Here is a 17237-nt window from a genome sequence, read left to right on the forward strand (position 1 = left end):
AGAAAATAGTAATAAAAATATCTGGAGAAATTTAGGCAATGTGAGTTCTGAAAAAATTATATTTGAAAGAAAAATGTTAATGAAATACCCTTGAGGGGAAAGCAATTTCCAAAACAGTATGTACAGTAAGGTCCCATTTTTGCAAAAGAAAAAAAAATGTACATTTACGTGTCAAAAAACACTAACCAAATACATACCAAAATGTTAATAGGGTGATCTTCATGAGAAAGATGTGCCTCTGATACTTGTTTAATTCTTTTATCCTCTCCATACTTACAGTATTTTCTACAATGAATACGTATTCATTTCACAATATAAAAAAAAAAATGATCAATGTTATTTTAAGAAACGCATGTTCCCGGATGAGCTTACAGAATAATTGGGGGTTAGTTACTGATTGAAAACTACGTGGGCAATTAATGAGATGTTATTCCAAAGACCCGCCTTTGTAAAGGCTCTTGAATCTTAATGATACCACTGGAGTTTCTCACCTATTGTTTCTGAATCCTCACAAACCGCACATGTACAAATAGGTCACCTTGTTAATCATGACTCATAAAGATGAATCATGGCATATGACTCATGTTACTAAAGGGCTGTAGTTAAACATACTATCAATTTACACATAAAAGTATCCATGCTACTTTGAGAATCCAACTATTTTTTTTAATGGTTGCTCCATTGGCTTGGTGTTTGAACAGCTATTTCCTCTTCGTATCAGCTAAGACATTGCCTTAGAACTGCTGGCACATTGAACAAAAAAATATGTGAATAAAAGAAATTGGCAAAGTATTAGTTCATTTAGCGAGATGGCAATTTCAAAATAAGAATTTTTCAGAAACTTTCAGAGCTTGCTAGGTAAGTTCAGATTTTATCCATATTTTAAGGGGCCTGTAGGATTACAAGGCGTGGTATTTATTCACCTCTCAAATTCCTCTCCTGCTAAATTCTTTAGCAACATGCGTCTGTCTGTTTTTCCCTTTGCGTTAATTATTCTGCATCGTGTCTGGTTTTTCCTAAAAAGTTTGAGGCAAAATGTTCATGTGCTCTTAGAATGCATTCATATTCCCTCAAAAGTGTTTGGAATCAGGTATCCATGATAATATAATCTTTTAAATGTTAATTGATCATTAGAAATTCTACATCTCTTGGCTGTACCATTTCCTAGGGTTCGGTCCAGACTCTTTTCTTCTATATCATCGGCTCTCAGACTTCTTGATCTCAGGATTTTTTGCACTTTAATAATTACCCAGGGCCCCAGAAAACTTTTTGTTCAGGTGGGTAAATACTTTTCAAAATTTTCTGTATTTGAAATTAAAATAGAAAAATATGAAATATTGATTTATCCATTTATAAATAAATGATGATAAATGCATTGTTACCATAAATAACGTTTTATGAAAAATAACTCTATTTTCCAAAACAAATAAGTAGTGAGAGAATAGCATAGTTTCACATTTTTGCAAATCTCTTTAATGTTGGCTTAATAGATGGAAACTGCATTATTCCATCTGCTCCTGCATTCACTCTGTTGCAATATCACACATCATTTAGTCTCTAGAAAAACTCCACTGCATACTCTTGAGAAAATGAGAGTGAAAAAGGCAAATAATATCTTAGTATAATTATGAAAATAGTTTTGACTTTAGGACCCTCTGAAAAGATCTCAGGGAGCCAACTTCCCTGGGCTCCCAAGCCACCAAAGACATAAATGAATTGGTGTTATCTCATCGTTGTACCAGAGCTAAATCCCATATCTAACTCAAGGCACTGAATGTTTTCTGGGTCAAGGATTTCTTTCCTGGTGGCAGCTGTTCACCCTTTAAGTCACAACAATGGATAAAGATCTCCTTGGAACTTGTATTAAGATGCAAAGAGATTTGCCCCACCTCCTCAATTTTCAGCTAGGACAAGAATCAGGACTATACACATAGTGGATCCTCTTTTTGGACCATTCCCAACTCTATCCTTCTATATCAGAAAAAGCCTAAACTAATGTTTGTCCGTAAATAACTGACGGATCCCCAGATATTCCTAACGAAAAGAATACTTTCCATCCCCATCATAAGCTAGCCCAAAGACAGCTCCTAAGGCTACCTTCAATTTCCCATTCGTCTTCAAAGGAGAATATAGATTAAGATTTAACTGCTAATGGTTTGGTCATCTAGCGTCTTCTGCGTGCCATGCAATGTGCTAACCACTTGATGTGCAACATTACAATTTGATGAAAACACTTTAGTGGCCATACTTTAATGCAGTAATTGTTCCAGTGATCCATCATGGTCAGTCACCTAAGCTAGGAGATTGAAAGGAAAAAAACAAGTATAGAAAGTAAGTATGGAAGAAGCCCTTTTATCTATTTTCCAGTCACAGAGTACCTGACGCCCTTCCAGTCCATCCAGAAAATACACTGACTGATGCCAATGGTACATTAGCCATGACCAGTACACACAACACACACTACCTAATGACAGGGATTACACGAGCTGAGTTGTATTTTACTGAGTCAAGTTAAGTTTGTCTTCAAATTATTAATGCCAGTTGGACTTATTATAATTATGTCATTTAATTGAATATTCTATAAGCTGATACATATGAGGGTGAAAAAAGTCATTTATACAAAATCTCAGCTGAATGCTTGCGGAAAGTTTTCATAAAGGCAAGTCCCTTAAAAATACTAGAGTCAAATCAAATGGATGTAACAATTTTTAAAGGACTGGAAGAAAAGGTAGAATGTTAGAAGGATTCTATTTTCAAATTTCTCTAAGAATATCCTTGATATCTTGTTCAAAAAACTGAAAATCATAGATGATTCAAAATGGGTGAATTTTATGCAAGGAAGACAAAATGGTACTCTAATCAACAAATTCAAACTTCAAGAAAAGATTTTTTCTGTACCTTAAAAGATTGATAAGTGAATATTCATTTACATTCTAAATAAAAATAAAATCTTTATTATGTATGTAACTTTTAAAAAATGGTTTTCTTTAGCAACAAAATTACTCAAAAATGAATATCTCTTACACAATCATGACATTTGCATCCATGGAAGTATATTTAAAAATGTGTAGCTTTGATTCAGAAGAGGGCTTGTTGCTAATGCAGTTAGAAAATTAAAAAGTTGACTCCAATGAAGTGCTAGTATTGATTGCAGTATTGTAATTTACTGCGTTTTTTAGAGATGCTGTAAAAATCCAGGAAGCAAACACCATGCTGTGCTGAAGTCATCAGGAAAGCTTCACAAAGGGGGTGGGACACAAGCTATATCTTCAGGATGGATGAGGAGTAGTTCCTCTTTCTGTAACGTGTAACCAAATGATAAGATGAATTCAATGAGTCGCCAGTGACCATCAGTGGTATTTCTTTCCTGTCACCTTCCCATTGCTCTATATTCGCCCCACCCCACCATAATCTAGCAACTGGTAACATACTTTATTGTTGCTGCTTATTCCACCTTTGGAGCTCTCAAATTTTCACCTTATTGTTTTCTCTGTGAAAATCCCTCTTCCTTATATCTTTAATAACTTTGACTTTGCCAATACCAGAAGCCTCGGTCTTCAGTCATTCTGCAACTTGGACATCTTATTCCTAACCTTTGTTGCTTCCCCCTTCCCCCATTATAAAAAGATGTGAGGAGAAGAATGACTGTTCTAAACATTTTATGATGTAAGTATAAAGAAAAAAAAAAATCACACCCTACTCTAATATGCTCTATTTTTACCAAAGTATCCCCTGAATTTACACCCTTGAGCCTCTTGGGTTCAAAAAAAGTTTGTAATGTTGTCTGTTCGTGCTCTTCTCACGTCATCACCTGTCATGTCCTTTTCCTGGCTGTTCAAAGGGCTGACTCCTCTTCCTTCAAATGCTAAAGTAAATATCACCTCCTGAGAGAGGTTTTGTACAACCCACCCGCCTATCCCTCCCACTTCTTCCGTATTCTTCTGTGTCACGGCATTCTGCTTACCTCCTGAGCACTTAGCAATAATGTCTAATTAATTGCATTCATCTATTTACTTGTTAAGTGTCTGGTTTTCCTCTAGAATTTAAATGCCATGGACTTCCCTCCTGGCGCATTGGTTGGGAGTCCGCCTGTGAATGCAGGGGCACAGGTTCCATCCCTGGTCCGGGAAGATCGCACGTGCCACGGAGCAACTAAGCCTGTGCGTCACAACTACTGAGCCCACGTGCAGCAACTACTGAAGCCTGCATGCCTAGAGCCCATGCTCCACAACAAGAGAAGCCACCGTAATGAGAGGCCCATGCACCCCAATGAAGAGTAGCCCCCCACTCGCCACAACTACAGAAAGCCCGTGCAGCAACAAAGACCCAACGCAGCCAAAAATAAATAAATAAATAAATGCCATGAGAGCAGGAAGTATATCTGTTTTGTTCACAAATATCTATCCAGAGCCCTGTACAGTGCCTGACATACAGCAGCTGTTCAGTAAACAGTTTCCGAATGAATTAAAAAGTGAAAACATTCACGATTTTGCTGCTGAGCTAGTCACTTGTAATTCTTTGGTGAATTTTTCCTACATGTGAGCATATACAAAAGTGGAATCATACAATGTGTTGTCTATTTTGTTCACATAAAATGTCTCATGAGCATCTTTCCATGGTGGATTCTGCTGGTCTTCATTTCATCCAAATACAGCAGATTTCCAATATATGGATGCTAACCAATTCCTTACTTTTGAGCATTTGGGATGTTTTTAACTAATCCAGATAAATTGAATCTCTGTTTTTGAATGTTAAAGAAGTATTGTCTTTCTCTTTTAAAGCTACTCATTCAGTAACCGTTGGAATTTTCTCTTTTTACTTTATGTCATCTAAGAACCCTTGTTTTCTGTTACTTTATTCCTACAAAGAATTGCTATACATTCTATTTTAGTATAGCTCTTTGTGTTACATCATATCTCATATTATTTCAATGTGGGAGAAAAATGGTCATTTTTCTTCTCTCAAACTGCAAGAATTTTCTGTTTAAACTGCAACATTTTCAACTCAAATAGCAAAAATTTTTACTGACATTTATTCTTTACGCCTCTCTTCACTCTATTAATCATTTCACTTTCTTCTTCACATTTCAACATTAAAATTTTTTATTTTCATAGAGTATTCTCTCTTGTCTGGCTTCTCACAAGTATACTAAGGCAAAAACCATATTCACAGTGATTGTTCTCCTCATTATTTTGGCTACATTATTATGTATTATATATTACATAACATTTTTAAATTTTGTACTATATCAATTGATCAATCACCACTTACGTCAATATCTTCAAGTCCCAGTTAAGTTTTCCATGAATTGTCTTAAATATCCAATAAACTCTTATATCTCTTTGCTCTAGATTCTTGTTTGTGGCTCCGTTCTCTATCTCATACATAATTTAATTTTTCTTATGTTACTTCTATTGTTAGAAAGAGTACTAGGGCTGCAAAATGTGGTGTCTAAGCGTCCAAAGGGCAAGAGCAGACAGTCCATGAGAGCCAAAGAGAAACCAAAAAAAAGAACAATGACTTAACCACGTGAGATTCCCCCAGGAAATTATTTTCACTAATGTGAATGTGCTTTATAGGAAAATGTAACAAAGCAAGAAAGGGTAAACAAAGACAATGATATTTTGCTCCAAAGTTTCTCTAGTGGTTAAGTAGACAGGTAGATACAGGCAACTTGATGATATTTATCAATATCAAGAGACATCATTATCCCCAAGACGAGGGAGAATTCTGGTGGCCAGTATTGGAAATGTCAAGTGCATTTGGTACAATTGAGCAATGTGCATATTGAAAAGGATTTGCTTAAACTAGGAAAAAAGTGAGTGACATCACTTACCCAAGGTTGATGGAACGTTGCCTGCTGTGGCCCATGAAGATGGTAAATCCTGCACCATCCAAAAGGTGAAGCCAGGACTGTTCATCTCACAGAAACTTTCTGTCCACTAGAAAGTGCTTACTTAGAATCGCTCAAAGGAAACTCTCTCTTTTCTGTGATTTCTCCATTTTGACCAAAGCAAGAAATGCACCTGTCCTCTTGCTTTGTATTTTTTTAGCCAGTCCTCACTCATTAAGTTTCCTACCAAATAACTTAGTTGTTGCTTTTTACATTTATAGTATATATGTGATTATTTTAACTATTAAAATTGCTATCACTTTTGAACTCCTACTATGTACCAGGAAACAGTAAGCATTTTCTAGTATTTCTTATCTGTAGAACAAACATACAAAGCAGGCATTACCCTGACTTACAGAGGAGGAAACTGAGGTGTAAGTGAAATCACTTTGCCAAGATCCCCCAGCTACTAAGTGAAGAGGAAGAGCTGGAATCAGATCTGACTCCCCAAATACACACACTTTCCACATTCTTCTGCCTCATCTAGGAGATTCATATTTCAACAGCACACAGCGAGGCATTCACTCATCCATTGACATGGGAAAATAATCATTGAACTCATTCAAAACAATTACACACCATCTAACTAAACTTGTAAGGGACATAAACACTTCTAAAACAATGCTTTCTACCTTTGAAACGCATAGGATACTGACAACAATCCATTGTTATCTGCCTTTTAAGTTTTGCCATTCCTCTCACTGAAACATTTACGGATAAGGCAGAAGTTCGAATTTTACTTGAAAAAAGCAAAAACTTCATGTATGTTTACTAATACCTAAGGCAGCCAGAATTTTCCCTTCTCATAGATGCATTGCAGATTTTTAAAATCATTTTTCTCTTCTACTGTATCACAATTGATTGGGCCACGTCCAGTAGTTAAGGACTCTTCAGCATGCTTGCCTGCACATACCCATGTGAAAATAGGTGGAATTCGAGTTCATAGCGCTTATAGAGATATTCCCTCACTTGGAGCTAGCTTAATGTCAAAAGTGCTAATCCATCTCTTACTGCATAGACTTGCCTCTTTTTCACAATAGGAAAATCCTTATTAACCCATCAAATTATCTTAACCATCCACTGGAAATACGCTAGTAAAATTATTGCCCCTCATGATAAGAAGAGCTGGAGCCAATTCCAGCCCTCCGAAATTACACAATAATTTGGTATAAAAATGATGACACAAAGTTTGGTTTTATGAAACAATGCAAAAGAAAAAAATCATGACAACTAAGCCATGGACAATTTCCCATTACAACTATTCACAGAAATGTTCATGATATTTCAATTTGCCAGATTCCCTTCTCTAGTTAGAACAGCTAAACTATTTCTAAGTAAACATTAAACTCACATTAAAAGAGTAAACTGTTTAAAAATTAAATAACAGCCATACTCAGACATAATAAAAATGACACATTTTTTTTTTAGAGAATCACTTAGTGTTTTTTATTCTACTCAGTTGGAAACCGGGATTATTATCCTTTTTATATTTTATATTTTGCCAAAGAACATTAAGATGTTTAAGTAAAGAATCATAGGGAGGGAGAAATACAGTAGAATATAAGAAATCACTGTAAAAAAATTATTTCACTCTTCTCCCAAATAAAGTTAATAGTGAAAGCCTACAGCTTTATTTGTACATGTTCAATTATACAATAGTCCAACTTTGGCTAATGTCAACATTGTTCAGCGAACCTTAGCTTTAGAAACCACCACTCAGTTCTGCAAGCTGCTGCGTATAACACCTGAACTTCACTAGGCACAGCAAGGCATGGAGTTCACAGATAACAAAACATTCTCCCTGCCATCCAGTGGTTGACTCCGCAATTCCAGTGCAGGGGGCCGAGGGCTCGATCCCTGGTTGGGGAACTAAGATCCTGTGTGCTGCATGCTGCAGCCAAAAAAAAAAAAAAAGTGTTTATTAAATAGCATGATTCTTAATGCATGTGCACCAAAAATTATTAAGCATATAAGAGAGGCACAAACAATGCCATGAAAAAAATGAAGTGTTTATTTCCGATGGGGAAAGTCAACAGAATCTTAAAGATGTGGTGTCTGAGCCTCTGCTGAGAGTTTGGGTATAGTTCCAGAGGGTGGAGAGGAGAACAGAAGAATGTGAGCCCAATACAAAATCAGAAAAGGAAAGGTTACTGAAGCCTTGGGTTACAAAAGGCACAGGCTTGGGGATACTGGCTGCAAATCTAGACGTTGTCAGCTTACTCTGTAGGTGTAAGAAGCTTTGAATGTTCTCATTTCTCTGTAAAACTGAGACAGGCTGGGACCTGGGACCCTTTGCTGCAGTGCTGCAATGCTTGCACCTGAACAACAAAATAGAAAGAAACTATGAGGGACTACAAATAACTGCACGCATGCGCAACTGGGGTAAATTATGGACTAACAAGAGCTGGAAGCAAAAGCAGGGCACTGCGCACACTCCCTGCACGCAACACCACCAAAACAGCGGGCAGACCACCTAAGCCACCCCTCTAGCCCAACCCCTGGACACACCCCTATCCTCATCCCACTTAAGGAACCACCTTGCCCTCCCTTGGGGAGTGAGCAAGGGTACCTGTTACTTGTTCTCACTCCCCTCTGCTGCAGCAGGGACCCCAACAAAGCCTTGCCTGCATTTCTTGTCTGGCCTCTAGTCAATTTCTATTGATTGGGGAAGGCCAAGAACCCTGGTCGGTATCAAAATTTTTGAGCAAGAGCGACATACTGAGTTGTCCTCAAAGAGATCACTGTACAAAGGTCAAGATAAATGATTGGAGAGAGGACAGACTGGCCAGGAAACTCTTGCAATGGGAAACGTCAAAAGTCTAAAGAACCTAAATGAAGACATAAGCTACTTAATCTTTCCATATTTCAGTTTGTCAATTTGAGTACAAATACATACATTTGTTTCACCTTGCAGCTGTATCCCCAATTGAAACATTAGCAATAAAGTCCATTAAACAGACACGTCACCAAAGAAGATATTCACATAGCAATAAGCCTATGAAAAGATGCTCCACATCATATGTCCTCACGGAAATGCAAATTAAAACAATGAGAGGGACTTCCCTGGTGATGCTGTGGTTCAGAATCCACTTGCCAGTGCAAGGAACACGGGTTCAATCCCTGGCCCAGGAAGATCCCACATGCGATGGGGCAACTAAGCCCGTGTGCCACAACTACTGAAACCCGCATGCCTGGAGCCTGTGCTCCACCACAAGGGAAGTCACCGCAATGAGAAGCCCATGCGCCGCAACAAAGAGTAGCCCCCACTCGCCACAACTAGAGAAAGCCCGCACGCAGCAACAAAGACCCAATGCAGCCAAAAATAAATAAATTAATTAATTTAATTTAATTTAATTTAAAATGAAAACAAAAAACAATGAGATATCACTACACAACTATTAGAATGCCCCAAATCTGAAACACTGACAACACCAAATCCTGGCAAGGGCATGGAGCATACTGAACTCTCATTCATTGCTTGTGGGAATGCAAGATGGTATAGCCACTTTGGAAGACAGTTTGGTGGTTTCTTACAAAACTGAACACACTCTTACCAGAGGATCCAGCAATCATGCTCCTTGGTATTTACCCAGAAGAGTTGAAAACTTATGTCCACACAAAGACCCGCAGACGAATGTTTATAGCAGCTTTATTCATAATTGCCAAAACTTGGAAGCAACCAAGATGTGCTTTAGTAGGTGAATGGATAAATAAACTGTGGTACCTCCAGATAATGGAATACTGTTCAGTGCTAAAAAGAAATGAGCTTTCAAGCCATGGAAAGTCATGAAGGAACTGTTAATGCATATTCCTGAGTGAAAGAAGTCTGTATGACTTTCTAGAAAAGGCAAAACTATGAAGACAGTAAAAGGGTCGGTGGTTGCCAGGGTTTAGGGGGAAGGAAGGATGAATAGGCAGAACGCACAGGATTTGTAAGGCAGTGAAACTACTCTATATGATGCTGTAATGGTGGAAACATTGTCATAAATTTTTCCAAATGCACAGAATGTACAACACCAAGAGGGAACCTTAAGTGAACTATGGACTTTGGGTGATTATAATGTTTCAATGTAGTTTCATGAATGGTAATGCGTGTCCCGCTCTGGTGGGGGATGCTGGTAACAGGGGAGTCTGTGCATGTGTGAGGGAAGGGGATACGTGGGAAATCGTTGTACCTCCTGCTCAGTTTTGTTGTGAACCTGAAACTGCTCTAAAAAATAAAGCCTTTTCTTAAGCCCATTAACTAAATTCAGGAATTCAAAACAATGCATGCAAAATTCAGATGCATTGTAGAAAAGTTAGAAAACTGCTTAGAAGTTTCATTGGGGGGATCTATATAGATTTGGTAACATTAGTATTTTCTACAGCAATGCTAAACTCACTTTGAAAGTAAATTAGAGGTGACTTTTTTAAGCTATGTACTTAAACTCTCTAGAGTTAATGTTTAGTATTCATCTTACTGCAATAAAAATTATTCACCTTTAGTGAGAGCTTTAGAAAATCTAGGGCTATTCAATCTGCACACAATTTTTTTTAACAATGGTGTTGGGATGTTGAACACATATGTACGTGGAGTTTTATTTTTATAGATAATTAATTAGTATATATGGATTTCTTTCCTTATAAGGTTATTAAAGGATACCACTAATGTTTGGTAAGATTTAAAGTATAAATATAAAGGTACTGTATGGTCTTAGAAATGGAAGCCCATTATACATTTGTGAATTAACAGTTATGCTATATAATATATAACTGTAAATTAATGTGAAATTGCTGATGAGTTACTGTGAGCACAAATATTAGGGAAAAAGTTGAAATGCTTTGCAAAGTAGCTTATAATGAATTTGAGCTTGAATTTGGTACTGATTTTTCAAAACTCACTTAGGATTAATTCTTGCTATCCTTCACCATGTCTTTTCATAACATGAATAAAAATTCACCAATAGCAATGACAATTTTTAATTTATTTGTTTATTTATTTATTACTGGCTGTGTTGGGTCTTCGTTGCTGCATGGGCTTTCTCTAGTCGCGGAGAGGGGGTGCTACTCTTCGCTGTGGTGCGTGGGTTTCTTATCGCAGTGGTTTCTCTTGTTGCAGAGCATGAGCTCTAGGCACATGGGCTTCAGTAGTTGCAGCATGTGGGCTCAGCAGTTGTGGTGCACAGGTTTATTTGCTCTGTGGCATGTGAGATCTTCCCAGACCAAGGCTCGAACCCGTGTCCCTTGCATTGGCAGGCGGACTCTTAACCACTGCACCACCAAGGAGGCCCTGACAATTTATTTTTAATATAAAAAGTGTACAAGATGTGTGAAGAAACTTTACTGAGACAGTAAAAGACATGTAAATATATGTTAACCATATATTTGAATTGGAAGACTCGAAATTAAAAAGATATCAATTCTTTACACAATAATATGTGACTATATGAGGTTGAGTCAAAACTTATCCACAGTCTGGCTGTAGAATTTATTTTAGTTTTACATAACCAGAATGCGGATAATTTTTGATTCACCCTCATAATACAATGCCAAATAAAATCCTAAGATACTTTTGGAGTAGGAGGTCTTGAAAAAAAATTCCTGGCTTGTTTCGAAGAATAAACGTGAAAATTGAATACCTATAAACTTTCTGAATAAAAAGAGTAATGTAGTGAAACTTATTGTACCATATTTTAAAATACATTTTAAAGTCACAAAAAAGAAAAAGTCTTGACAAGGGAGACAGAATAGACATATAAATCAATGAAGCAGAACAAATAAGTGATTAATGATGATAAAGAGAGACCTTCGAATCAATGGGGAAATGGTAAATATTCAATAAGTGTTGTTGGGAAAACTGGAGAAAAATCTGCAGTTAAAGAAAAAATAATGTATCCCTAATTCACACCTTCATCTGGAAGAAAATCCAGATGAATTCAATATAAATATTAAAAATGTAACTGCAAACATAAAAGGAGGAAATTCAGGTGGATATTTGCACAATCAGGTTGGGGAAGAATTTCTAAACATGACATAACAAGGAAAAGAGCAAAAAATCTGACTTCATAAAGCTATTTAGCCCTGACCTGCAAAAATGCTAAAAATAAGGTAAATGATAGACTTGGAAGGAATTTGAAATATGTGAGGCAAAATATTACAGTAAAAATGAGATATTATTTGTTACATCTATTAGTGAGGGTCCTGGGAGAAAACGAGGCATGCTTAAGCAGGGTTACCGGGGAGAGCGTAATGTCACAGGCATTTCACACAAGTGTGCAAAGGGCTGAGGGAGACCAGCCAGGGGCAGTGAAGGTCCAGGCAAGCAGCAGCCCTGGAGAGAGCCATCTCCCACCCTACGTCAGGGGCAGAGGAGGAGCAGCTCCTGGAGACCACCAGACATGTGCAGGTGCCTTTGCTGGAAGCATGCAGCCCATCCACCATCGGCCTGGCAGCGAGGCAGCAGAAGAGTCAATGCCTTGACCTCACACGGCTCCAGTCTGTCCAGCTCTGCCAGGGGTTCCATTGCTGACCCGTGAGGAGGCCAGAGGGCGAGGAGCCTGCTGATGAGACCAAGAGCAGGGTGGAGAAGGGTGGAGAAGGGTGGAGAGCGAGGCTGGAGGTGGAGGTGGAGAACGTTACTGGCAACGATTAACAGAATGATTAATACTGGTGCTGTGGAGGGTGTGAAGCACTGGACACTCAAGTGCATGTTTGTGGTTGTTTAAGTATTTCCATCCTTCTGGAGGTCAAGTTGACAATATGAAATGTGCACAGCCTGTAACCCAGAAATTTTACTTCAAAGGATCTCTTTTCAGAAATAGTCAAAGTAACAGCGTGGGTATGTCCGTGTGTATGTGTGTGCGCGTGTGTGTACGTACATACATATATATGAATATTCATCACAGCACTGGTTATTATAACCAATATTTTATAGCAACCTAAATATCCATCAGTAGGGAATGCGTTAAATATATTATTGTATTCATAAAATGGGATAGTATACTGACATCAAAATTGATCATTTAAGCTTATATTTCTTTTTTTGATTTCCGTTTTAATGAAGTATAATTGGCAAATAACTGGCTTAGATTTCTTAATAAGGAAAGATGGTCATAATAAACCATGAAGTGAAAAATTAACATGGAGAATAATGAGGATGTACGTACAGAAACAAATCAAAGGGATATATACAAAGAAGAAAGTGGGGAAATTATGGCTGATTTTTGTTTATTATTTTTATTTCTGGCTAAGTGTGTTTTCTAAGTTATCAAGCAATGAATACAAATTGTTTAGTATTCAGGTTTTTTAAACAAAAAAAGAGAGAGAAATTTGAAGGTAAAACTAACTCTAATATCAGATATTTTTGGCTCTTTTCAATTTAGTTTTTTACTGATTTCTAAAGAAAAAATGTGCATCCTCTATTAATCAAAATAAAATAAAACTAGATAGAGGGCTGCATTGGGGTAAATGAAGGCCTCTGTAACAAAAAGCCTGGGGAATGGAGAGCTATAAATATTCACGAGCAAATTGTATTTGGTGAGGAAAGCAGACATTTTTAAAGATAGAAAAAGGTACATTATAGAGTTGCTCCAGCCACAAAAGTGACAGGATCACCAGTCATCAAACTCATCTTTTCCTCTAGCTGCTGAAATACAGTGCCAACTTCACAGCATGAAACCCATTATAAATTGCAATCCTAATTTTACATTAATATCAAAATAAGACTAAGAAAATTTAAGTGTCAAGCAGCATTCAGCACACAGTACTACTTATGTCTTGAAGATAAACTGAAGTGTCTTAAAAATCCTTCAATATCAATTAGATGAACTAGTTGTTCTTAGCTATTAGGGGAAGGCAATTTATTCATAGACATAATCAGAAAATCAGCCCATGAAAATAAAATTATATCCCATTCTGGGAACTGCATTAAAAAACACAATTTCTAGCTTCCAGTTAAAAATGACAAATAGACCAAATACATTTCTCTCTCCTTCCTCCTAATAACTCGCTAATGACAGTGAGAGGAAAATATATACATCAACCACAAGAAAGAGAACAGGAGGAAACCCACTGGCAGACAGATTTCAAGAAAATTCTGGGAGATGGAAGGAGAAATAGCGCCATGTGTACACAGAGGCAGACGTGGAAACAAGGCACAGAGCTGCCTGTCTTCTTGACTGAGCACCAGGGGGCCTCAAATTAGAAACTAAATTACATCAGGAAGTGAGAGCAAGATGTAAAACTGAACACAGCAAGAGGAATTGGAAGTCTGCGTGGTGGCCATTGTACAAGATCGCCTGCAGTGATCCTTACAAGCTGGTATTTGTTTATCTAGTCCTTCTCATGTTAAATAAAGGGTGGCCCTCTGTGGCCGCTAGAGTATAGCAGAAGTGACAAGGAGTGACTTCTGAGGCTCGGTCTTAAGAGGCTCTGCAAGCTTCCACTTTGTCCACTTGCATCGCTCACTCTGGAGAGGCCACGCTGTGAGGGGACTCGGGCACCCTGTGGAGAGACGGCACCACCACCCACTCTCCAGGCACATGACTGAGTCCCCCTGGAAGTGGATCCCCTAGCCCCAGTCGAGCCTTCAGATGACCGTGGCCCCAATTTATGAACAATCCCAAATCCAAACCACCAATCAGAGTCACTACCCCATTTCTGACCCACAGAAACCTTCAGAAGTAATAAATGATTGTTTTAAGCCACTGTGTTTGGGGGAAATTTGTTATGCGGCCATATTGGCTAGAAGAGTCAAGATGTGGTGTGACAAGTGCCACAGCTTCTCACAGAATGTTTCCCACAGGGATCTGCTTCCCAGGCAGGAAATCGGAAGCTTCTGCTTTGGACAAGGTAAAGAGCCTCGGACTTCCCTGGTGGCACAGTGGTTAAGAACCCACCTGCTAATGCAGGGGACACGGGTTCAAGCCCTGGTCTGGAAGAGCCCACCTGCCGAGGAGCAAGTAAGCCCATGAGCCACAACTACTGAGTCCATGTGCTGCAGCTACTGAAGTCCATGCGCCTAGAGCTTGTGCTCTGCAACAAGAGAAGCCACCAAACTGAGAAGCCCCCACTCACCACAACTAGAGAGAGACCACGCACAGCGATGAAGACCCAACGCAGCCAAAAATAAATTTTAAAACAGTAAAGAAAGAGTCTCCACACTGTCACATTTGGGAGTATTCTAGAGTCCAGGGCAGGTCAGCTCCTTGCTCCAGCACGCTATACCCAGAGACACCTATCAACAAGCCTCAACCTTGCAACAGAACTCCCAAGCAACTTTCAACACTTCATTTTAGAATACAAAGAGATAGTCAGGAATCACCAGATGTTTGTAAAAAGTCTTCCACATGACAGAGAAAGGCCAGTATGAACAAAGAGAAGCTCATTTCAAAAAAAGAAAGAAAAAGAAACAAGGTGTGGGAAACAAATGAGAACTTCAAAAATTTCTAATTGGTGGCATTGGAGAAAATTGAAGAAATATTAAATCTATTAAAAAAAAAACAGGATGATATAAAACAAGTAAGATTTTTTGAAATTTAAATATTTGCCAAAATTTAAAAATTCAATAGAAGGGCTGGAAAATAGAATTGAAGACATTCCCCAAAGAGTAGGACTAAAAGATGAAAAACATGAGATAAAAAAAATTAGACATAGACATCAGTCTAGGAGGTAGAATATGTAGGATTTAGTTTTCCATAAAGAGAGAATGGATGAACAGGAAAGATGGTCAAAGAAATGAATCAAAATGGATGGACCTAGAGTCTGTCATACAGAGTGAAGTAAGCCAGAAAGAGAAAATCAAATATCGTATATTAACGCATATATGTGGAATATAGAAAAACGGTATAGATGAACCTATTTCCAGGGCAGGAATAGAGGCGCAGATGTAGAGAACAGATAATGTGGACGAAGAGGAGAAAGGGGAGGGTAGGACAAATTAGGAGATTGGGATTGACATAAATGCACTGCCTCGCGTAGAATAGATAGCTAGTGGCAACCTGTTATAAAGCATTGGAAGCTCAGGTTGGTGCTCTGTGATGACCTAGATGGCTGGGATTGTGGGGGCGGGGGGTGGGAGGGAGGTCCAAGAGGGAGGGGATATAGGTATACATATAGCTGATTCACTTCATTGTACAGCAGAAACTAACACAATATTGTAACGCAGTTATATGCCAATAAAAAAAAGAATAAATTTTAAAAAATTTTTCTAGAACTGAGAAACTGAAAGGACTTACTGACTGAAAGCGTGAAGGAAAAGAGAAAACGGAAAAGACCTATACCAAGACACATTCTGAATTTAGAATACTAGTAGTAAAGCAAGATCCTAAAAGCTTCCAGAGAGAGGAAGGAAGGGAAGGAGGGAGGGAAGGAGGGAGGGAGGGAGGGGGAAACCAAACGGCACACAAAGCAATGGTCCTGTGAGCTGAACTGGATTTTCTCTAGAGCAAGCCGTGCTGGGTGCTAGACCGTGGAGGAGAACCTCCGCAATGTCAAGAGACCAATGGCCCTGTGGTTATGAACTTGGACTCTGGCGTCACTTCACCTGGGCTTGAATTTCTTGTGTTTCCACTTACTAGCTACCTGACCTCATTTTAAGTATTTTCATCTGCCCCTGGGTAGGTGTCAATGGCCAGAGTCCGTCAGGCCCACAGTGAGCAAAACAGAAAAAACGATCAGGACTTCCGGGTTGGGTTAGACAACATGGTTACTAGCAGTAAGACCTCCTAGTCCTAGGAAGCAGTGCTGACAGCAACCACCATGAAGGACTGGGTCCTCAACCTACCAGCTGAACTAGAGGGCAGACCTCACGGCCAAGGAAATCAAGCTCTGGGTCAGTGACCGAGAGGAATGAGGACATGGGAAGGTGGTCTCCAGTCCCTTATCCCAAGAAAGAACCATCATAGAAGCCAAACAACATCCGTGGGACAGGACCAGTTGGGCAAATTTGTTCCTGGGGTGAGAGTTAGGCTTGCAAAGCTGATATATCCCCAGACCCAGCTGCCAAAGACATCTACACCTTCCTTCCTAGAAAGAAGAGTTTGCTTGTCAATTGCAGAACAAGGTCAGCTTAGCCAGGATGGGTCGCAAATAAGCCTTCACATGTTCATTGAATTGTAATGAATGTCTCCACCCTAAAGTCTAAGAGCTCTGGGGCAGCAATTGTCCATCTTTATCCCCAGCGCTGAACACCTGGTCAGCACTCGATAAATGAAGGAGAGAATTATGCAGGATTCCGTGAGTGAAAGATGCTTTTTAGAGGCCACTGAATCAAAAGCTAAAGGCTTACAACAGATATCCAGGCTTGGAATTAGTCTATCCCCCAACTGGACCTCTCCTTGGAAGGACAATCGCCCCTACTGGCCAC

The sequence above is a fragment of the Hippopotamus amphibius genome, chromosome 6 (genome assembly GCF_030028045.1).
Source record: "Hippopotamus amphibius kiboko isolate mHipAmp2 chromosome 6, mHipAmp2.hap2, whole genome shotgun sequence".
NCBI classification, from domain to species: domain Eukaryota; kingdom Metazoa; phylum Chordata; class Mammalia; order Artiodactyla; family Hippopotamidae; genus Hippopotamus; species Hippopotamus amphibius.